Genomic DNA, 17206 nt, shown 5'->3' with positions numbered 1-17206 from the left:
TCCTTAATTGGATCATTTGAGTAGCCAGCACACCTGTGCAGGTAGGGCATGACATGATAGGCAGCTGCCTTGATAGCGGGTGGGTGCTGAATGTTCCTAATTGACAAAATAAGATTAATGCTTATGAAGAAATATAAAATCTCATCCCTTCCCCAATATCGCGCCACACCCCTACCCCTTAATTCCCTGGTTGAACTTGATGGACATATGTCTTTTTTCGACCGTACTAACTATGTAACTATGTAACATAACATGGGGGGGTCTCCTGGCTGTTCACACAGGTGTGTCATTGCTGTACATTGACCATGCATTGCTTCTGTGGTATTGCAAAGGCAAAGACAAATGCTTCCAGCCATCCATTGCACTAATGGATTGGTCATCAGCTGGCTGTCTATGTCCCGCATCAATATAGACCAAAGTACAGAGGGTTAGGCTATGCTATAGTGCACCTACCTGATGCATCAGAAGGTGCGAGGCCCTTGCTAAATTCTGTGCACAGACTTTGAGATCTATGCTTTAGACTGTATCTAAACCTGCTCCAACATGGACTGACATTCTGGCCTACTTTCAGCCGATGCGACTTGTCTGTCGCTGAACAGTCGCTTTTTATGTATTCAGCACCTATGTATAATGTTGTAAAAATGCTCTAGAAGCTAAAGTCGCAGAAATGTCACACATATTTGGCCTGCAACTTTCTGTGCGACAAATTCAGACAGGAAAAATCAGTATAAATCCTTAGAAAATTATCCCCCAGTGTCTCCATCTGCTGGCGGTATTGAATAAGCATTGCTGCACTGATGGGGTATGCATTAGACGAAAAAAAAGAAGAAAAAGAAGAATAATACGCCCAGAAAAGAGGCGAAAAGGAGAAAAACGTAAAAAAACGTGAAAAAAAAGTAAGAGGAAGAGAAGGGAAAAAAAGGTGGAAATGGGTTTAAAAGTGATTTCGGCGGAGAATATATATATATATATATATATATATATATATATATATATATATATATATATACGCGCACACACACACATATATATAAACGTATTCTCCGTTGAGATATTGCAGCCGCTGCTGTGTCCAGGCCCAGGAGCCTTAGCACTGTGCTGTGATGTCACTCAATACCACTGACATCACTAGGTGTAAACAACATCTCTCCTTTGCTGTGTATGTGACTATGGAGCTGTTTGGTGATGTCGTCTATTATGGCCTTCATAGAAGCAACAGGAGATTGTTGCATCCATCTAGAACCCTCAGAACTACAGTGCTATGATGTCACTCACTTCCACAGGCCTTGCAGAGTGTAAACAACAACAACCCAGCTTTGTTGTGTATGTAACCATAGGGATTGTGATGTCACCTAGAACCTTCACAGCAGCGACAGCTTTATGAGGAGCATCAGCACTGCTCTGCCTGAGCAGAACCATCACCGCCATAGGTTGTCAAATAACCCGGATTTAACCCACACAGGTAAGTCCAATGGGGTGCAGGCATGTCCTCTATGCTTACAGCTTCCCGTGGGTGTTGGTTTGATACCGTTTGGGGACAGCCAAGGAGGCATCTGCAGGCAACAAAGGTAGGTGTGTGCTTGTGTGTGTGTTTCCTATGCAGATCCTAAGCCCAGTGTCACATGCAAGTAGGAGGAGTAAGAAGGGTTCCTGGCAAATCCGGGTTATGGATTGCATTTAAAAAGGCCCCGTGGGAGTGCAATGGGCCCCTGTCTTGCTGCTTAGCAATAATGGTATGGGTTTAGGTTCTGCTGTGTGTACTGGTGGTTGACTGCCCCCCAGCCCAGAGTGTGCATGGAAAATTGTCTGGCAGCCTCCCTGACAGCAAGCAGTGATAGTGCCCATGAAGGGGACCTTGTTGGGCCCGCCCCTTTCACGGTTATCGCTTCTCGGCCTTTTGGCTAAGATCAAGTGTAGTATCTGTTCTTATCAGTTTAATATCTGATACGTCCCCTATCTGGGGACCATATATTAAATGGATTTTTGAGAACGGGGGCCGATTTCGAAGCTTGCTTCCGTCGCCCTATGCATTGACCCGATATGGCAGTATCTTCGGGTACAGTGCACCACCCCCTTACAGGGTTAAAAAGAAAGATTCCTACTTTCATTGCTACCTGCTTGCTGGCTAGCCAGCTAGCCAGCCCTGTGGGCCTTGCTGCTGCTGCTGCTGCTGCTGCAGCCAAAAAACAAAAGGTGGTGCTGCTGCTGCTTCTGCTGCTTCTGCTTGTGTCTGGCCGCTGTTGGAGCGTCCAGGCACAGGACTTCTGCTGCTGCTGACTAAATGGCCTCCTTAATTGGATCATTTGAGTAGCCAGCACACCTGTGCAGGTAGGGCATGACATGATAGGCAGCTGCCTTGATAGCGGGTGGGTGCTGAATGTTCCTAATTGACAAAATAAGATTAATGCTTATGAAGAAATATAAAATCTCATCCCTTCCCCAATATCGCGCCACACCCCTACCCCTTAATTCCCTGGTTGAACTTGATGGACATATGTCTTTTTTCGACCGTACTAACTATGTAACTATGTAACATAACATGGGGGGGTCTCCTGGCTGTTCACACAGGTGTGTCATTGCTGTACATTGACCATGCATTGCTTCTGTGGTATTGCAAAGGCAAAGACAAATGCTTCCAGCCATCCATTGCACTAATGGATTGGTCATCAGCTGGCTGTCTATGTCCCGCATCAATATAGACCAAAGTACAGAGGGTTAGGCTATGCTATAGTGCACCTACCTGATGCATCAGAAGGTGCGAGGCCCTTGCTAAATTCTGTGCACAGACTTTGAGATCTATGCTTTAGACTGTATCTAAACCTGCTCCAACATGGACTGACATTCTGGCCTACTTTCAGCCGATGCGACTTGTCTGTCGCTGAACAGTCGCTTTTTATGTATTCAGCACCTATGTATAATGTTGTAAAAATGCTCTAGAAGCTAAAGTCGCAGAAATGTCACACATATTTGGCCTGCAACTTTCTGTGCGACAAATTCAGACAGGAAAAATCAGTATAAATCCTTAGAAAATTATCCCCCAGTGTCTCCATCTGCTGGCGGTATTGAATAAGCATTGCTGCACTGATGGGGTATGCATTAGACGAAAAAAAAGAAGAAAAAGAAGAATAATACGCCCAGAAAAGAGGCGAAAAGGAGAAAAACGTAAAAAAACGTGAAAAAAAAGTAAGAGGAAGAGAAGGGAAAAAAAGGTGGAAATGGGTTTAAAAGTGATTTCGGCGGAGATATATATATATATATATATATATATATATATATATATATATATATATACGCGCACACACACACATATATATAAACGTATTCTCCGTTGAGATATTGCAGCCGCTGCTGTGTCCAGGCCCAGGAGCCTTAGCACTGTGCTGTGATGTCACTCAATACCACTGACATCACTAGGTGTAAACAACATCTCTCCTTTGCTGTGTATGTGACTATGGAGCTGTTTGGTGATGTCGTCTATTATGGCCTTCATAGAAGCAACAGGAGATTGTTGCATCCATCTAGAACCCTCAGAACTACAGTGCTATGATGTCACTCACTTCCACAGGCCTTGCAGAGTGTAAACAACAACAACCCAGCTTTGTTGTGTATGTAACCATAGGGATTGTGATGTCACCTAGAACCTTCACAGCAGCGACAGCTTTATGAGGAGCATCAGCACTGCTCTGCCTGAGCAGAACCATCACCGCCATAGGTTGTCAAATAACCCGGATTTAACCCACACAGGTAAGTCCAATGGGGTGCAGGCATGTCCTCTATGCTTACAGCTTCCCGTGGGTGTTGGTTTGATACCGTTTGGGGACAGCCAAGGAGGCATCTGCAGGCAACAAAGGTAGGTGTGTGCTTGTGTGTGTGTTTCCTATGCAGATCCTAAGCCCAGTGTCACATGCAAGTAGGAGGAGTAAGAAGGGTTCCTGGCAAATCCGGGTTATGGATTGCATTTAAAAAGGCCCCGTGGGAGTGCAATGGGCCCCTGTCTTGCTGCTTAGCAATAATGGTATGGGTTTAGGTTCTGCTGTGTGTACTGGTGGTTGACTGCCCCCCAGCCCAGAGTGTGCATGGAAAATTGTCTGGCAGCCTCCCTGACAGCAAGCAGTGATAGTGCCCATGAAGGGGACCTTGTTGGGCCCGCCCCTTTCACGGTTATCGCTTCTCGGCCTTTTGGCTAAGATCAAGTGTAGTATCTGTTCTTATCAGTTTAATATCTGATACGTCCCCTATCTGGGGACCATATATTAAATGGATTTTTGAGAACGGGGGCCGATTTCGAAGCTTGCTTCCGTCGCCCTATGCATTGACCCGATATGGCAGTATCTTCGGGTACAGTGCACCACCCCCTTACAGGGTTAAAAAGAAAGATTCCTACTTTCATTGCTACCTGCTTGCTGGCTAGCCAGCTAGCCAGCCCTGTGGGCCTTGCTGCTGCTGCTGCTGCTGCAGCCAAAAAACAAAAGGTGGTGCTGCTGCTGCTTCTGCTGCTTCTGCTTGTGTCTGGCCGCTGTTGGAGCGTCCAGGCACAGGACTTCTGCTGCTGCTGACTAAATGGCCTCCTTAATTGGATCATTTGAGTAGCCAGCACACCTGTGCAGGTAGGGCATGACATGATAGGCAGCTGCCTTGATAGCGGGTGGGTGCTGAATGTTCCTAATTGACAAAATAAGATTAATGCTTATGAAGAAATATAAAATCTCATCCCTTCCCCAATATCGCGCCACACCCCTACCCCTTAATTCCCTGGTTGAACTTGATGGACATATGTCTTTTTTCGACCGTACTAACTATGTAACTATGTAACATAACATGGGGGGGTCTCCTGGCTGTTCACACAGGTGTGTCATTGCTGTACATTGACCATGCATTGCTTCTGTGGTATTGCAAAGGCAAAGACAAATGCTTCCAGCCATCCATTGCACTAATGGATTGGTCATCAGCTGGCTGTCTATGTCCCGCATCAATATAGACCAAAGTACAGAGGGTTAGGCTATGCTATAGTGCACCTACCTGATGCATCAGAAGGTGCGAGGCCCTTGCTAAATTCTGTGCACAGACTTTGAGATCTATGCTTTAGACTGTATCTAAACCTGCTCCAACATGGACTGACATTCTGGCCTACTTTCAGCCGATGCGACTTGTCTGTCGCTGAACAGTCGCTTTTTATGTATTCAGCACCTATGTATAATGTTGTAAAAATGCTCTAGAAGCTAAAGTCGCAGAAATGTCACACATATTTGGCCTGCAACTTTCTGTGCGACAAATTCAGACAGGAAAAATCAGTATAAATCCTTAGAAAATTATCCCCCAGTGTCTCCATCTGCTGGCGGTATTGAATAAGCATTGCTGCACTGATGGGGTATGCATTAGACGAAAAAAAAGAAGAAAAAGAAGAATAATACGCCCAGAAAAGAGGCGAAAAGGAGAAAAACGTAAAAAAACGTGAAAAAAAAGTAAGAGGAAGAGAAGGGAAAAAAAGGTGGAAATGGGTTTAAAAGTGATTTCGGCGGAGAAATATATATATATATATATATATATATATATATATATATATATATATACGCGCACACACACACATATATATAAACGTATTCTCCGTTGAGATATTGCAGCCGCTGCTGTGTCCAGGCCCAGGAGCCTTAGCACTGTGCTGTGATGTCACTCAATACCACTGACATCACTAGGTGTAAACAACATCTCTCCTTTGCTGTGTATGTGACTATGGAGCTGTTTGGTGATGTCGTCTATTATGGCCTTCATAGAAGCAACAGGAGATTGTTGCATCCATCTAGAACCCTCAGAACTACAGTGCTATGATGTCACTCACTTCCACAGGCCTTGCAGAGTGTAAACAACAACAACCCAGCTTTGTTGTGTATGTAACCATAGGGATTGTGATGTCACCTAGAACCTTCACAGCAGCGACAGCTTTATGAGGAGCATCAGCACTGCTCTGCCTGAGCAGAACCATCACCGCCATAGGTTGTCAAATAACCCGGATTTAACCCACACAGGTAAGTCCAATGGGGTGCAGGCATGTCCTCTATGCTTACAGCTTCCCGTGGGTGTTGGTTTGATACCGTTTGGGGACAGCCAAGGAGGCATCTGCAGGCAACAAAGGTAGGTGTGTGCTTGTGTGTGTGTTTCCTATGCAGATCCTAAGCCCAGTGTCACATGCAAGTAGGAGGAGTAAGAAGGGTTCCTGGCAAATCCGGGTTATGGATTGCATTTAAAAAGGCCCCGTGGGAGTGCAATGGGCCCCTGTCTTGCTGCTTAGCAATAATGGTATGGGTTTAGGTTCTGCTGTGTGTACTGGTGGTTGACTGCCCCCCAGCCCAGAGTGTGCATGGAAAATTGTCTGGCAGCCTCCCTGACAGCAAGCAGTGATAGTGCCCATGAAGGGGACCTTGTTGGGCCCGCCCCTTTCACGGTTATCGCTTCTCGGCCTTTTGGCTAAGATCAAGTGTAGTATCTGTTCTTATCAGTTTAATATCTGATACGTCCCCTATCTGGGGACCATATATTAAATGGATTTTTGAGAACGGGGGCCGATTTCGAAGCTTGCTTCCGTCGCCCTATGCATTGACCCGATATGGCAGTATCTTCGGGTACAGTGCACCACCCCCTTACAGGGTTAAAAAGAAAGATTCCTACTTTCATTGCTACCTGCTTGCTGGCTAGCCAGCTAGCCAGCCCTGTGGGCCTTGCTGCTGCTGCTGCTGCTGCTGCAGCCAAAAAACAAAAGGTGGTGCTGCTGCTGCTGCTTCTGCTGCTTCTGCTTGTGTCTGGCCGCTGTTGGAGCGTCCAGGCACAGGACTTCTGCTGCTGCTGACTAAATGGCCTCCTTAATTGGATCATTTGAGTAGCCAGCACACCTGTGCAGGTAGGGCATGACATGATAGGCAGCTGCCTTGATAGCGGGTGGGTGCTGAATGTTCCTAATTGACAAAATAAGATTAATGCTTATGAAGAAATATAAAATCTCATCCCTTCCCCAATATCGCGCCACACCCCTACCCCTTAATTCCCTGGTTGAACTTGATGGACATATGTCTTTTTTCGACCGTACTAACTATGTAACTATGTAACATAACATGGGGGGGTCTCCTGGCTGTTCACACAGGTGTGTCATTGCTGTACATTGACCATGCATTGCTTCTGTGGTATTGCAAAGGCAAAGACAAATGCTTCCAGCCATCCATTGCACTAATGGATTGGTCATCAGCTGGCTGTCTATGTCCCGCATCAATATAGACCAAAGTACAGAGGGTTAGGCTATGCTATAGTGCACCTACCTGATGCATCAGAAGGTGCGAGGCCCTTGCTAAATTCTGTGCACAGACTTTGAGATCTATGCTTTAGACTGTATCTAAACCTGCTCCAACATGGACTGACATTCTGGCCTACTTTCAGCCGATGCGACTTGTCTGTCGCTGAACAGTCGCTTTTTATGTATTCAGCACCTATGTATAATGTTGTAAAAATGCTCTAGAAGCTAAAGTCGCAGAAATGTCACACATATTTGGCCTGCAACTTTCTGTGCGACAAATTCAGACAGGAAAAATCAGTATAAATCCTTAGAAAATTATCCCCCAGTGTCTCCATCTGCTGGCGGTATTGAATAAGCATTGCTGCACTGATGGGGTATGCATTAGACGAAAAAAAAGAAGAAAAAGAAGAATAATACGCCCAGAAAAGAGGCGAAAAGGAGAAAAACGTAAAAAAACGTGAAAAAAAAGTAAGAGGAAGAGAAGGGAAAAAAAGGTGGAAATGGGTTTAAAAGTGATTTCGGCGGAGAAATATATATATATATATATATATATATATATATATATATATATACGCGCACACACACACATATATATAAACGTATTCTCCGTTGAGATATTGCAGCCGCTGCTGTGTCCAGGCCCAGGAGCCTTAGCACTGTGCTGTGATGTCACTCAATACCACTGACATCACTAGGTGTAAACAACATCTCTCCTTTGCTGTGTATGTGACTATGGAGCTGTTTGGTGATGTCGTCTATTACGGCCTTCATAGAAGCAACAGGAGATTGTTGCATCCATCTAGAACCCTCAGAACTACAGTGCTATGATGTCACTCACTTCCACAGGCCTTGCAGAGTGTAAACAACAACAACCCAGCTTTGTTGTGTATGTAACCATAGGGATTGTGATGTCACCTAGAACCTTCACAGCAGCGACAGCTTTATGAGGAGCATCAGCACTGCTCTGCCTGAGCAGAACCATCACCGCCATAGGTTGTCAAATAACCCGGATTTAACCCACACAGGTAAGTCCAATGGGGTGCAGGCATGTCCTCTATGCTTACAGCTTCCCGTGGGTGTTGGTTTGATACCGTTTGGGGACAGCCAAGGAGGCATCTGCAGGCAACAAAGGTAGGTGTGTGCTTGTGTGTGTGTTTCCTATGCAGATCCTAAGCCCAGTGTCACATGCAAGTAGGAGGAGTAAGAAGGGTTCCTGGCAAATCCGGGTTATGGATTGCATTTAAAAAGGCCCCGTGGGAGTGCAATGGGCCCCTGTCTTGCTGCTTAGCAATAATGGTATGGGTTTAGGTTCTGCTGTGTGTACTGGTGGTTGACTGCCCCCCAGCCCAGAGTGTGCATGGAAAATTGTCTGGCAGCCTCCCTGACAGCAAGCAGTGATAGTGCCCATGAAGGGGACCTTGTTGGGCCCGCCCCTTTCACGGTTATCGCTTCTCGGCCTTTTGGCTAAGATCAAGTGTAGTATCTGTTCTTATCAGTTTAATATCTGATACGTCCCCTATCTGGGGACCATATATTAAATGGATTTTTGAGAACGGGGGCCGATTTCGAAGCTTGCTTCCGTCGCCCTATGCATTGACCCGATATGGCAGTATCTTCGGGTACAGTGCACCACCCCCTTACAGGGTTAAAAAGAAAGATTCCTACTTTCATTGCTACCTGCTTGCTGGCTAGCCAGCTAGCCAGCCCTGTGGGCCTTGCTGCTGCTGCTGCTGCTGCTGCAGCCAAAAAACAAAAGGTGGTGCTGCTGCTGCTTCTGCTGCTGCTTCTGCTTGTGTCTGGCCGCTGTTGGAGCGTCCAGGCACAGGACTTCTGCTGCTGCTGACTAAATGGCCTCCTTAATTGGATCATTTGAGTAGCCAGCACACCTGTGCAGGTAGGGCATGACATGATAGGCAGCTGCCTTGATAGCGGGTGGGTGCTGAATGTTCCTAATTGACAAAATAAGATTAATGCTTATGAAGAAATATAAAATCTCATCCCTTCCCCAATATCGCGCCACACCCCTACCCCTTAATTCCCTGGTTGAACTTGATGGACATATGTCTTTTTCCGACCGTACTAACTATGTAACTATGTAACATAACATGGGGGGGTCTCCTGGCTGTTCACACAGGTGTGTCATTGCTGTACATTGACCATGCATTGCTTCTGTGGTATTGCAAAGGCAAAGACAAATGCTTCCAGCCATCCATTGCACTAATGGATTGGTCATCAGCTGGCTGTCTATGTCCCGCATCAATATAGACCAAAGTACAGAGGGTTAGGCTATGCTATAGTGCACCTACCTGATGCATCAGAAGGTGCGAGGCCCTTGCTAAATTCTGTGCACAGACTTTGAGATCTATGCTTTAGACTGTATCTAAACCTGCTCCAACATGGACTGACATTCTGGCCTACTTTCAGCCGATGCGACTTGTCTGTCGCTGAACAGTCGCTTTTTATGTATTCAGCACCTATGTATAATGTTGTAAAAATGCTCTAGAAGCTAAAGTCGCAGAAATGTCACACATATTTGGCCTGCAACTTTCTGTGCGACAAATTCAGACAGGAAAAATCAGTATAAATCCTTAGAAAATTATCCCCCAGTGTCTCCATCTGCTGGCGGTATTGAATAAGCATTGCTGCACTGATGGGGTATGCATTAGACGAAAAAAAAGAAGAAAAAGAAGAATAATACGCCCAGAAAAGAGGCGAAAAGGAGAAAAACGTAAAAAAACGTGAAAAAAAAGTAAGAGGAAGAGAAGGGAAAAAAAGGTGGAAATGGGTTTAAAAGTGATTTCGGCGGAGAAATATATATATATATATATATATATATATATATATATATATATATACGCGCACACACACACATATATATAAACGTATTCTCCGTTGAGATATTGCAGCCGCTGCTGTGTCCAGGCCCAGGAGCCTTAGCACTGTGCTGTGATGTCACTCAATACCACTGACATCACTAGGTGTAAACAACATCTCTCCTTTGCTGTGTATGTGACTATGGAGCTGTTTGGTGATGTCGTCTATTATGGCCTTCATAGAAGCAACAGGAGATTGTTGCATCCATCTAGAACCCTCAGAACTACAGTGCTATGATGTCACTCACTTCCACAGGCCTTGCAGAGTGTAAACAACAACAACCCAGCTTTGTTGTGTATGTAACCATAGGGATTGTGATGTCACCTAGAACCTTCACAGCAGCGACAGCTTTATGAGGAGCATCAGCACTGCTCTGCCTGAGCAGAACCATCACCGCCATAGGTTGTCAAATAACCCGGATTTAACCCACACAGGTAAGTCCAATGGGGTGCAGGCATGTCCTCTATGCTTACAGCTTCCCGTGGGTGTTGGTTTGATACCGTTTGGGGACAGCCAAGGAGGCATCTGCAGGCAACAAAGGTAGGTGTGTGCTTGTGTGTGTGTTTCCTATGCAGATCCTAAGCCCAGTGTCACATGCAAGTAGGAGGAGTAAGAAGGGTTCCTGGCAAATCCGGGTTATGGATTGCATTTAAAAAGGCCCCGTGGGAGTGCAATGGGCCCCTGTCTTGCTGCTTAGCAATAATGGTATGGGTTTAGGTTCTGCTGTGTGTACTGGTGGTTGACTGCCCCCCAGCCCAGAGTGTGCATGGAAAATTGTCTGGCAGCCTCCCTGACAGCAAGCAGTGATAGTGCCCATGAAGGGGACCTTGTTGGGCCCGCCCCTTTCACGGTTATCGCTTCTCGGCCTTTTGGCTAAGATCAAGTGTAGTATCTGTTCTTATCAGTTTAATATCTGATACGTCCCCTATCTGGGGACCATATATTAAATGGATTTTTGAGAACGGGGGCCGATTTCGAAGCTTGCTTCCGTCGCCCTATGCATTGACCCGATATGGCAGTATCTTCGGGTACAGTGCACCACCCCCTTACAGGGTTAAAAAGAAAGATTCCTACTTTCATTGCTACCTGCTTGCTGGCTAGCCAGCTAGCCAGCCCTGTGGGCCTTGCTGCTGCTGCTGCTGCTGCTGCTGCAGCCAAAAAACAAAAGGTGGTGCTGCTGCTGCTTCTGCTGCTTCTGCTTGTGTCTGGCCGCTGTTGGAGCGTCCAGGCACAGGACTTCTGCTGCTGCTGACTAAATGGCCTCCTTAATTGGATCATTTGAGTAGCCAGCACACCTGTGCAGGTAGGGCATGACATGATAGGCAGCTGCCTTGATAGCGGGTGGGTGCTGAATGTTCCTAATTGACAAAATAAGATTAATGCTTATGAAGAAATATAAAATCTCATCCCTTCCCCAATATCGCGCCACACCCCTACCCCTTAATTCCCTGGTTGAACTTGATGGACATATGTCTTTTTTCGACCGTACTAACTATGTAACTATGTAACATAACATGGGGGGGTCTCCTGGCTGTTCACACAGGTGTGTCATTGCTGTACATTGACCATGCATTGCTTCTGTGGTATTGCAAAGGCAAAGACAAATGCTTCCAGCCATCCATTGCACTAATGGATTGGTCATCAGCTGGCTGTCTATGTCCCGCATCAATATAGACCAAAGTACAGAGGGTTAGGCTATGCTATAGTGCACCTACCTGATGCATCAGAAGGTGCGAGGCCCTTGCTAAATTCTGTGCACAGACTTTGAGATCTATGCTTTAGACTGTATCTAAACCTGCTCCAACATGGACTGACATTCTGGCCTACTTTCAGCCGATGCGACTTGTCTGTCGCTGAACAGTCGCTTTTTATGTATTCAGCACCTATGTATAATGTTGTAAAAATGCTCTAGAAGCTAAAGTCGCAGAAATGTCACACATATTTGGCCTGCAACTTTCTGTGCGACAAATTCAGACAGGAAAAATCAGTATAAATCCTTAGAAAATTATCCCCCAGTGTCTCCATCTGCTGGCGGTATTGAATAAGCATTGCTGCACTGATGGGGTATGCATTAGACGAAAAAAAAGAAGAAAAAGAAGAATAATACGCCCAGAAAAGAGGCGAAAAGGAGAAAAACGTAAAAAAACGTGAAAAAAAAGTAAGAGGAAGAGAAGGGAAAAAAAGGTGGAAATGGGTTTAAAAGTGATTTCGGCGGAGAAATATATATATATATATATATATATATATATATATATATATATATATACGCGCACACACACACATATATATAAACGTATTCTCCGTTGAGATATTGCAGCCGCTGCTGTGTCCAGGCCCAGGAGCCTTAGCACTGTGCTGTGATGTCACTCAATACCACTGACATCACTAGGTGTAAACAACATCTCTCCTTTGCTGTGTATGTGACTATGGAGCTGTTTGGTGATGTCGTCTATTATGGCCTTCATAGAAGCAACAGGAGATTGTTGCATCCATCTAGAACCCTCAGAACTACAGTGCTATGATGTCACTCACTTCCACAGGCCTTGCAGAGTGTAAACAACAACAACCCAGCTTTGTTGTGTATGTAACCATAGGGATTGTGATGTCACCTAGAACCTTCACAGCAGCGACAGCTTTATGAGGAGCATCAGCACTGCTCTGCCTGAGCAGAACCATCACCGCCATAGGTTGTCAAATAACCCGGATTTAACCCACACAGGTAAGTCCAATGGGGTGCAGGCATGTCCTCTATGCTTACAGCTTCCCGTGGGTGTTGGTTTGATACCGTTTGGGGACAGCCAAGGAGGCATCTGCAGGCAACAAAGGTAGGTGTGTGCTTGTGTGTGTGTTTCCTATGCAGATCCTAAGCCCAGTGTCACATGCAAGTAGGAGGAGTAAGAAGGGTTCCTGGCAAATCCGGGTTATGGATTGCATTTAAAAAGGCCCCGTGGGAGTGCAATGGGCCCCTGTCTTGCTGCTTAGCAATAATGGTATGGGTTTAGGTTCTGCTGTGTGTACTGGTGGTTGACTGCCCCCCAGCCCAGAGTGTGCATGGAAAATTGTCTGGCAGCCTCCCTGACAGCAAGCAGTGATAGTGCCCATGAAGGGGACCTTGTTGGGCCCGCCCCTTTCACGGTTATCGCTTCTCGGCCTTTTGGCTAAGATCAAGTGTAGTATCTGTTCTTATCAGTTTAATATCTGATACGTCCCCTATCTGGGGACCATATATTAAATGGATTTTTGAGAACGGGGGCCGATTTCGAAGCTTGCTTCCGTCGCCCTATGCATTGACCCGATATGGCAGTATCTTCGGGTACAGTGCACCACCCCCTTACAGGGTTAAAAAGAAAGATTCCTACTTTCATTGCTACCTGCTTGCTGGCTAGCCAGCTAGCCAGCCCTGTGGGCCTTGCTGCTGCTGCTGCTGCTGCTGCTGCAGCCAAAAAACAAAAGGTGGTGCTGCTGCTGCTTCTGCTGCTTCTGCTTGTGTCTGGCCGCTGTTGGAGCGTCCAGGCACAGGACTTCTGCTGCTGCTGACTAAATGGCCTCCTTAATTGGATCATTTGAGTAGCCAGCACACCTGTGCAGGTAGGGCATGACATGATAGGCAGCTGCCTTGATAGCGGGTGGGTGCTGAATGTTCCTAATTGACAAAATAAGATTAATGCTTATGAAGAAATATAAAATCTCATCCCTTCCCCAATATCGCGCCACACCCCTACCCCTTAATTCCCTGGTTGAACTTGATGGACATATGTCTTTTTTCGACCGTACTAACTATGTAACTATGTAACATAACATGGGGGGGTCTCCTGGCTGTTCACACAGGTGTGTCATTGCTGTACATTGACCATGCATTGCTTCTGTGGTATTGCAAAGGCAAAGACAAATGCTTCCAGCCATCCATTGCACTAATGGATTGGTCATCAGCTGGCTGTCTATGTCCCGCATCAATATAGACCAAAGTACAGAGGGTTAGGCTATGCTATAGTGCACCTACCTGATGCATCAGAAGGTGCGAGGCCCTTGCTAAATTCTGTGCACAGACTTTGAGATCTATGCTTTAGACTGTATCTAAACCTGCTCCAACATGGACTGACATTCTGGCCTACTTTCAGCCGATGCGACTTGTCTGTCGCTGAACAGTCGCTTTTTATGTATTCAGCACCTATGTATAATGTTGTAAAAATGCTCTAGAAGCTAAAGTCGCAGAAATGTCACACATATTTGGCCTGCAACTTTCTGTGCGACAAATTCAGACAGAAAAAATCAGTATAAATCCTTAGAAAATTATCCCCCAGTGTCTCCATCTGCTGGCGGTATTGAATAAGCATTGCTGCACTGATGGGGTATGCATTAGACGAAAAAAAAGAAGAAAAAGAAGAATAATACGCCCAGAAAAGAGGCGAAAAGGAGAAAAACGTAAAAAAACGTGAAAAAAAAGTAAGAGGAAGAGAAGGGAAAAAAAGGTGGAAATGGGTTTAAAAGTGATTTAGGCGGAGAATATATATATATATATATATATATATATATATATATATATATATACGCGCACACACACACATATATATAAACGTATTCTCCGTTGAGATATTGCAGCCGCTGCTGTGTCCAGGCCCAGGAGCCTTAGCACTGTGCTGTGATGTCACTCAATACCACTGACATCACTAGGTGTAAACAACATCTCTCCTTTGCTGTGTATGTGACTATGGAGCTGTTTGGTGATGTCGTCTATTATGGCCTTCATAGAAGCAACAGGAGATTGTTGCATCCATCTAGAACCCTCAGAACTACAGTGCTATGATGTCACTCACTTCCACAGGCCTTGCAGAGTGTAAACAACAACAACCCAGCTTTGTTGTGTATGTAACCATAGGGATTGTGATGTCACCTAGAACCTTCACAGCAGCGACAGCTTTATGAGGAGCATCAGCACTGCTCTGCCTGAGCAGAACCATCACCGCCATAGGTTGTCAAATAACCCGGATTTAACCCACACAGGTAAGTCCAATGGGGTGCAGGCATGTCCTCTATGCTTACAGCTTCCCGTGGGTGTTGGTTTGATACCGTTTGGGGACAGCCAAGGAGGCATCTGCAGGCAACAAAGGTAGGTGTGTGCTTGTGTGTGTGTTTCCTATGCAGATCCTAAGCCCAGTGTCACATGCAAGTAGGAGGAGTAAGAAGGGTTCCTGGCAAATCCGGGTTATGGATTGCATTTAAAAAGGCCCCGTGGGAGTGCAATGGGCCCCTGTCTTGCTGCTTAGCAATAATGGTATGGGTTTAGGTTCTGCTGTGTGTACTGGTGGTTGACTGCCCCCCAGCCCAGAGTGTGCATGGAAAATTGTCTGGCAGCCTCCCTGACAGCAAGCAGTGATAGTGCCCATGAAGGGGACCTTGTTGGGCCCGCCCCTTTCACGGTTATCGCTTCTCGGCCTTTTGGCTAAGATCAAGTGTAGTATCTGTTCTTATCAGTTTAATATCTGATACGTCCCCTATCTGGGGACCATATATTAAATGGATTTTTGAGAACGGGGGCCGATTTCGAAGCTTGCTTCCGTCGCCCTATGCATTGACCCGATATGGCAGTATCTTCGGGTACAGTGCACCACCCCCTTACAGGGTTAAAAAGAAAGATTCCTACTTTCATTGCTACCTGCTTGCTGGCTAGCCAGCTAGCCAGCCCTGTGGGCCTTGCTGCTGCTGCTGCTGCTGCTGCTGCAGCCAAAAAACAAAAGGTGGTGCTGCTGCTGCTTCTGCTGCTTCTGCTTGTGTCTGGCCGCTGTTGGAGCGTCCAGGCACAGGACTTCTGCTGCTGCTGACTAAATGGCCTCCTTAATTGGATCATTTGAGTAGCCAGCACACCTGTGCAGGTAGGGCATGACATGATAGGCAGCTGCCTTGATAGCGGGTGGGTGCTGAATGTTCCTAATTGACAAAATAAGATTAATGCTTATGAAGAAATATAAAATCTCATCCCTTCCCCAATATCGCGCCACACCCCTACCCCTTAATTCCCTGGTTGAACTTGATGGACATATGTCTTTTTTCGACCGTACTAACTATGTAACTATGTAACATAACATGGGGGGGTCTCCTGGCTGTTCACACAGGTGTGTCATTGCTGTACATTGACCATGCATTGCTTCTGTGGTATTGCAAAGGCAAAGACAAATGCTTCCAGCCATCCATTGCACTAATGGATTGGTCATCAGCTGGCTGTCTATGTCCCGCATCAATATAGACCAAAGTACAGAGGGTTAGGCTATGCTATAGTGCACCTACCTGATGCATCAGAAGGTGCGAGGCCCTTGCTAAATTCTGTGCACAGACTTTGAGATCTATGCTTTAGACTGTATCTAAACCTGCTCCAACATGGACTGACATTCTGGCCTACTTTCAGCCGATGCGACTTGTCTGTCGCTGAACAGTCGCTTTTTATGTATTCAGCACCTATGTATAATGTTGTAAAAATGCTCTAGAAGCTAAAGTCGCAGAAATGTCACACATATTTGGCCTGCAACTTTCTGTGCGACAAATTCAGACAGGAAAAATCAGTATAAATCCTTAGAAAATTATCCCCCAGTGTCTCCATCTGCTGGCGGTATTGAATAAGCATTGCTGCACTGATGGGGTATGCATTAGACGAAAAAAAAGAAGAAAAAGAAGAATAATACGCCCAGAAAAGAGGCGAAAAGGAGAAAAACGTAAAAAAACGTGAAAAAAAAGTAAGAGGAAGAGAAGGGAAAAAAAGGTGGAAATGGGTTTAAAAGTGATTTCGGCGGAGAAATATATATATATATATATATATATATATATATATATATACGCGCACACACACACATATATATAAACGTATTCTCCGTTGAGATATTGCAGCCGCTGCTGTGTCCAGGCCCAGGAGCCTTAGCACTGTGCTGTGATGTCACTCAATACCACTGACATCACTAGGTGTAAACAACATCTCTCCTTTGCTGTGTATGTGACTATGGAGCTGTTTGGTGATGTCGTCTATTATGGCCTTCATAGAAGCAACAGGAGATTGTTGCATCCATC

The 17206-nt window shown here is 45.7% G+C and overlaps 7 non-coding genes across 7 annotated transcripts; all 7 read left to right on the top strand.

Annotated features, from left to right (window-relative positions):
- The first annotated feature begins 1881 nt into the window (after window positions 1–1881).
- On the top strand, window positions 1882–2072 carry LOC130327609 (U2 spliceosomal RNA). The gene has a single exon (XR_008871960.1). It is a non-coding gene; the product is annotated as a U2 spliceosomal RNA (small nuclear RNA).
- A 2091-nt stretch (window positions 2073–4163) lies between these two features.
- Window positions 4164–4354, top strand: LOC130327608 (U2 spliceosomal RNA). Its single transcript, XR_008871959.1, has one exon. It is a non-coding gene; the product is annotated as a U2 spliceosomal RNA (small nuclear RNA).
- Window positions 4355–6442: 2088 nt separating this feature from the next.
- LOC130327607 (U2 spliceosomal RNA) lies at window positions 6443–6633 on the top strand. The gene has a single exon (XR_008871958.1). It is a non-coding gene; the product is annotated as a U2 spliceosomal RNA (small nuclear RNA).
- A 2090-nt stretch (window positions 6634–8723) lies between these two features.
- LOC130327606 (U2 spliceosomal RNA) lies at window positions 8724–8914 on the top strand. The gene has a single exon (XR_008871957.1). It is a non-coding gene; the product is annotated as a U2 spliceosomal RNA (small nuclear RNA).
- A 2092-nt stretch (window positions 8915–11006) lies between these two features.
- LOC130327605 (U2 spliceosomal RNA) lies at window positions 11007–11197 on the top strand. Its single transcript, XR_008871956.1, has one exon. It is a non-coding gene; the product is annotated as a U2 spliceosomal RNA (small nuclear RNA).
- A 2094-nt stretch (window positions 11198–13291) lies between these two features.
- On the top strand, window positions 13292–13482 carry LOC130327604 (U2 spliceosomal RNA). The gene has a single exon (XR_008871955.1). It is a non-coding gene; the product is annotated as a U2 spliceosomal RNA (small nuclear RNA).
- Window positions 13483–15573: 2091 nt separating this feature from the next.
- Window positions 15574–15764, top strand: LOC130327603 (U2 spliceosomal RNA). Its single transcript, XR_008871954.1, has one exon. It is a non-coding gene; the product is annotated as a U2 spliceosomal RNA (small nuclear RNA).
- The last annotated feature ends 1442 nt before the right edge of the window (window positions 15765–17206 follow it).

The sequence above is a fragment of the Hyla sarda genome, unplaced genomic scaffold, assembly GCF_029499605.1.
Source record: "Hyla sarda isolate aHylSar1 unplaced genomic scaffold, aHylSar1.hap1 scaffold_300, whole genome shotgun sequence".
In the NCBI taxonomy this organism is placed as follows: Eukaryota; Metazoa; Chordata; class Amphibia; order Anura; family Hylidae; genus Hyla; species Hyla sarda.
Note: the sequence above shows the minus strand (reverse complement) of the source record. Positions and strands in the feature narration are given on the sequence as shown.